Genomic DNA, 6000 nt, shown 5'->3' on the forward strand with positions numbered 1-6000 from the left:
CATGCTCCACAGCAAGAGAGGAGCCCCCACCTGCCACAACCAGAGAAAGGTCCAAGCCGCAACCAAGACCCAGCACAGGCCAAAAGTAACTACGGAATAAGAATTATCTCAAAGTTATTTTGACTTATATATAGTGTCTTTGATTGTATCTCTCCATATTTTGGTGGTGTTCTAGGTGTACATTATAATTACATAACATCACAGTTTATCGATTTGACATTTTATCAGTTGGAGTGAGGTATAGCAACAGGAGTCCCTCTGTGTCCACTCCCTATTTAGTGTGATTGTCTTAAACATTTCCTCCACATGCACTGAGAATCACATCAGCTAGTGGCACAACGTTTGCCTCAATCGTCAAACAAAATTTGGGATATTTAAGAGGCGATGAATCTGTTTGTCCGTATTCTTGTTCACTTTGTGTTCTTTCCTGATGTTCCAAGATCCCTGCTTTTGTCCTTTTCTTCTTGTTTAGGGAACTTACTGTAATAATTCCTTTAGGGTAGGTCTGATGGCGATGGTGACAAATTCTCAGTTTTCTTTCTTCTGAGAATGTCTTGATTTCTTTTTCATTCCTGAAGGATATTGTCACCGGATATAAGATTCCAGGCTGACATTTCTTTCAGGGCTTGAAAAATGTTTGCCATTTCCTGCTGGTCTCCGCGGCTTCTGATGAGAAATCTGCTGTCAATCAAATCGTCTTTCTCCTATACCTAAGACGCCATTTCTCCCATTGCTTTCAAGACTTTGTCTTCAGTTTTCAGAAGTTTTAATATGCTATATATCTCAGCATAGATTTCTTTTGGTTAATCCTTTTGGGGTATTTCTCAGCTTCCTAAATCTGTAGATTTTGGTCTTTTGCCAAATTTGAGAAGCTTTTCTCGGAAAACTTTTCCAGTCCCACTCTCTTCTTCTTCTTCTTCTTTTTTCCCTTCCTGGATTCTGATCACTCAAATGTTAGATCTTCCTCCTTTTTTTTTTTTTTTTTAAGTTTCTTAGGTCCTTTCGGGTGTCTCAGATGGTAAAGAATCTGCCTGCAATACAGGAGACACGAGTTCGATCCCTGGGTTGGGAAGATCCCCTGGAGAAGGAAATGGCAACCCGCTCCAGTATTCTTTCCTGGAGAATCCCCATAAACAGAGGAGCCTGGCGGGCTACAGTTCAAGGGGTCGAAAAGCGGGCCTGCTCATTTTTTTTAGGTCTACTTTTTCTCTCTTGTTCAGATTGAGTAACTTTCACTGCTTCATCTCTAAGGTCCCCTCCGTTCTGGCGCTGAGCCCACTGGTAGAGTTTTACACTTCGCTTACTGTATTTTCCAGTTCCAAAGTCTCCATTCAGTCCTTCTTTAAGCTTCGGTTTCTTTTCGGAGACTCTCCACGGTTCCGTTTGCTTCAGTCATCTTCACTGCTGAAGGAGTTTCGTAACGGCCGCCTGAGCATGGCTGGCAGACAGCACTGACGTCTGTGTCCGCTGTGGTTGGCTTCTCTTGACCATCGTTTCGCATTCAGCTTGAGATCTTCCTGGATCTTGGTATGAACAGTGATTTGCAACTGAAGCCTGGACTTTGCGGGGCTCAGCGTACGAGATTTTGGGCCTTATTTAAACCTCCGTCTTCGCTGCATTCTCTGCCGCTGTTCTGCTGGGGGAAGGGGCAACGTCTCATCACTGCCTGGTGGGGGCGGGGGTCCAGGCTGCCCAGTAGCCCCCCTCCGATGCTGCAGGTGGACGGTTCTCATTACTGCTGGGGCTGAGTTTTCTGGGCCCCACCAGGTCTTCAGTGATGTGGTCCCTGCTGGGCGGGTGCCTCATCACTGCCCCCCTGGCTTCCTCCGCAGAGCTGGGCAGGTGCTCCTGCTTGGTGGACTGTGCTGGTGAAAGCCTCCACGCCCAGGTGGCCTCTGATGCCCCCAGGGAGGGGGACTTGACCACCACGGGGAAGGGAGACTCTGCCCCAAAGCGAGTAGAGCACAATGAGTTCATAACCAGTTAGCTTAGAATTACTGTCCCTGAGTCACGTCTGACTCTTTGCGACTCCCTGGACTGTAGCCCACCAGGTCTCCTCTGTCCATGGGATTTCCCAGGTAAGAATACTGGAGTGGGTGATGATTTCCTTCTCCAGGGGATTTTCCTGATCCAGGGATCAAACTTGTGCCCCCTGCATTGGCAGGTGGGTTCTTTACCACTGGGCCTCCTGGGAAACCAATTTAGAATTGAGAACTTCTAAAGGTCCATGCTCTGTAGTTTTAAGGGATTCTTTTCCCCCTTCCACAATAGAACTGTCAGATAAAACGAGACTGTGTTTGACATGGGCTCACTGAGGATTCCATTCTCCTTCCACACACACAACAGGGTGGTGCCAGGAGGTAAGAGGTTTGCTGCGGCACAGCCAGCAAGCATCCAACTCCAGGCACACGTGATGAGCCTGCGGTGGCTCACTATCTTTTGGTCCAAGGTGGCTGCTCTAGCTCCAGCCATCACATCTGCATTCCAGCCAGTGGGAAGGGGAAAGCATGACTCTTTTTGAAAACACATATTCAGAGTTGCAGGTCATTTCTGCTTACACTTCACTGGGAGGCATTTACACACACGGCCACCCCGGCTGCCAGGAATGCTGGGAAATACAGCCTTTATTCTGGGAACCCTGTACCAGCTGAAAGTCTATAGAGTTAGTTCTGTTTGCATGTGAGAGGGGTTGGGAATGGATACTGGGGACAATGAACAGCTTCTGCTTCATCTTCTAATAAATACGATGAGTGCAGCCCTGTCCCCACTGCATACCCGCCTCAGGCACACTGAGTGCTCACTCCAAGTGAGGCCTGCTGTGGGTCCACGGGACCTACCTACATGTCAAAGTCCAAACAGCGTGTAAAGGTCAGACCAGGGGGAAACGACAGGACCTTGGACAATGCAGCTGCCGTGGATCCCCGAGGACAATGCCCAGGGACTCAGCCCCCAGCCCTCACCTTCAACAAGGCATGGAAACACGCCACAAGGGTTTAAAACAGTAGTCTATGTTTTACATGGTTAACAAGTTACTCACAAGAAGGCACTTCACACGAAAGTGCGCCACAACTGTGCCGATAACAAGGTAATTCCAATATTATTAGTACATGATGACAAGGTAGTTCCGACATTATTAATACAGCATCCACACGCTGCATCGCCGACCGTCTGTCTGGCCATGGGGCATGCATGCTTGTCGAGTTTTGCTACAGGAAGCTTCCTGTCTGTCACGCATCTCTATATTCATGGGTAAATAATCTAAACAGTGGACTCCTGGAGGCTGGGTGGCCTGGCTCCCTGTGACCAGCCCTGCCTTGGTGCACACAGGAAACTTCTCTAGGGCTCCCCCACCTTCCCCCACCCCCACAGCCCGCAAAGCCTCTGCCTGGGCCGGCCAGGAAAGCCGCGCAGCGAGCTGGAGGGGTGCCAGGCCTGCTTGGGTAGCATCGCCATGGCAACGCTTCCCCCACTCCGCTCCTTGCTGAGACCTGGGCATCTGTGGCCATGGAGACTGGTCCCGCCACGGGCGCATCTGCATAGCAACCAGGGAGGGGGCCACGCAGCTGGGCCCCCGTCAGGAGAGCAGGCACACTTAGCGCTTTTATAAATCATTAAGGGGAAGATGGGCGCTTCGTCGAGAGACGGACAAAGGGCGCGGACAAAGAGGAGCCACAAGCGGCTAATAAATACGTGACAAGTGCTGGCACCGCCAGCGATCACAGAGATGCAAATGCAAACAACAATAAGATGCTTTTTCAAAAAAAGCCGTGCGGTTGGCAAGAGATGAAGAAAACAAAGAACAGAGGCTCAGAGTCGGGATGCGCAGGGGGACAGGGCTTGCAAACCTGCTGGTCTGAGCGCACGTTTACGGAACGTTTCTGGGAGGGCAATTTGGCAAAATGCGTGAGAAGCCTTTAAAACGCGCATACCTTTTGAACCAACAATTCGAGTTCCAGTAATTTCTTCCAAGGTAATAATTAAGTGAATAAAGATTTAGGTACAAGTGTGTTCCCTATAGGGGCAATTATAAAAGCAAAAAGTTAGAAACAAGCACAATCTGGAGGAAAAACGTGATTAAATCATCTGTTCGGCATTCATGCAAGAGAGGCCAGGTAACCATTAGGAACGCTGCAGACCGTTTAATGGCACAGAGCGCTGCACACAGTAACGTGTTAAGTGGCAGAGAACGAATTCTGAAGCATGAATGGTGCCTGGGAGTTTGAGCGGAAGGGGACTCAGGGAGCCCCCCAACACCCCCAGTCCTCGGCAACCCGCCACAGCCAGGGAGAGGACCTCCGGAAGTCTGGGTGTGCATCACGGCGGGCGAGGGGCAGGGCTGCAGGGACCGGGCAGCCCCGGCTGGGTCCTGGTGCCGCCAGTGGCCGTGGGCCTCGGGGACGGCCGTCCCGCGAGATCTTGTCATCACGTGGAAGGCGAAGTCTTCGTGATACCGGCCGCCACATCCCAGGTCGTCGGATGGCAAACCAGCCCCAGGGGACCCGGGGGTCAGTCACGAAGGGCAATGAAAGGTTTTTTCAAGGCAATCATGCAGGTTTGGAAACCTTGCTTGCATGAAAAAAATGAGCTTCGATGAGGGTGCTGTCGAGGTTTAGTCGCTCAGTCGTGTCAGACTCTGCAACCACATGGGCTGCAGCCCACAGGCTCCTCTGTCCATGGGATTCTCCAGGCAAGAGAACGAGTGGGTTGTCACTCCCTCCTCCAGGGGAATCTTCTCAACCCAGGAACTGAACTGGAGTCTCCTGCATTGCAAGGGAATTCTGCACTGCAGAGTCACCAGGGAAGGACACGAGACATTAAATACTTAAAATTTTTTTTATTTATGGGGCTTCCTTGGCAGTTCAGTGGCTAAGACTCTGTGCTTCCAAGGCAGGGGGAGTGGGTTTGATCTCTGGTCAAGGAGCAAGGATCCCACATGCTACTGCCCCCAAAAGAGTTTTTCTTTGTTATTTGTGATAGAATACACGTAACATATAAAATCTGCCATCTAATCACAGTCCAGTTCCCCATGGGACAGGCTTACTTCACTGGTCACACTGCAGGGCTTGTCCGTGTGGCAGTAGGTGTCCAAGCACTCTCCCTTCAAAGGCTGAGTCACAGTCCACCACGTGAATGGACCTCACTGTGTCCACCCATCACCTGGATAAAGAAGGCTGAGCGCCAAAGAATGGGTGCTTCTGAACTGTGGTGCTGGAGAAGACTCTTGAGAGTCCCTTGGACTGCAAGGAGATCCAGCCAGTCCATCCTAAAGGAGATCAGTCCTGGGTGTTCATCGGAAGGACTGATGCTGAAGCTGAAGCTCTGATCCTTCGGCCACCTGATATGAAGAACTGACTCACTGGAAAAGACCCTGATGCTGGGAAAGATTGAAGGCAGGAGGAGAAGGGACGACAGAGGACAAGATGATTGGATGGCATCACTGACTCAATGGACATGAGTTTGAGCAAGCTCTGGGAGTTGGTGATGGACAGGGAGACCTGGCGTGCTGCAGTCCACGGGGTCGCAAAGAGTCGGACACAACTGAGCGACTGAACTGAACTGATCACCTGTGGTCAGACACTTGGGTTGTTTCACCTTTTAGCCGTTGTGAATAATGCTGTGGGGAACATGGGTGTGTGAGTATCTCTTTGAGACCCACGCAGCGCATTTTAGATGAAGAACCATGCCCTGGGGCAAAGCTAGAAAGTGACTGGGATGAGCCTTGCTCCCCGTGTGATGACGTCTGACTGTAGGGACCCGGGGACCAGGAGGCAGGGTTTTGTGAGCGAGCCTGTGGAGACCGTGAGGGAGAGAGCTCAGTCCGTTTGAGCTGGACTTCCTGGGGGAACTCTGAGCCCATTCAAAGACCGCAGGGGAGCAAAGCACACAGTCGCCAGAAACGTGCAACCAGCGAGAAGCCACGCAGGGACATGGGGTGAGACTTAATTCAGCACAAGGCAGCCCACCCAGAAGACGCGTGCTGGGGGTCGAGGGCAATTCACG

The sequence above is a fragment of the Bos mutus genome, chromosome 22 (genome assembly GCF_027580195.1).
Source record: "Bos mutus isolate GX-2022 chromosome 22, NWIPB_WYAK_1.1, whole genome shotgun sequence".
Taxonomy (NCBI): Eukaryota; Metazoa; Chordata; class Mammalia; order Artiodactyla; family Bovidae; genus Bos; species Bos mutus.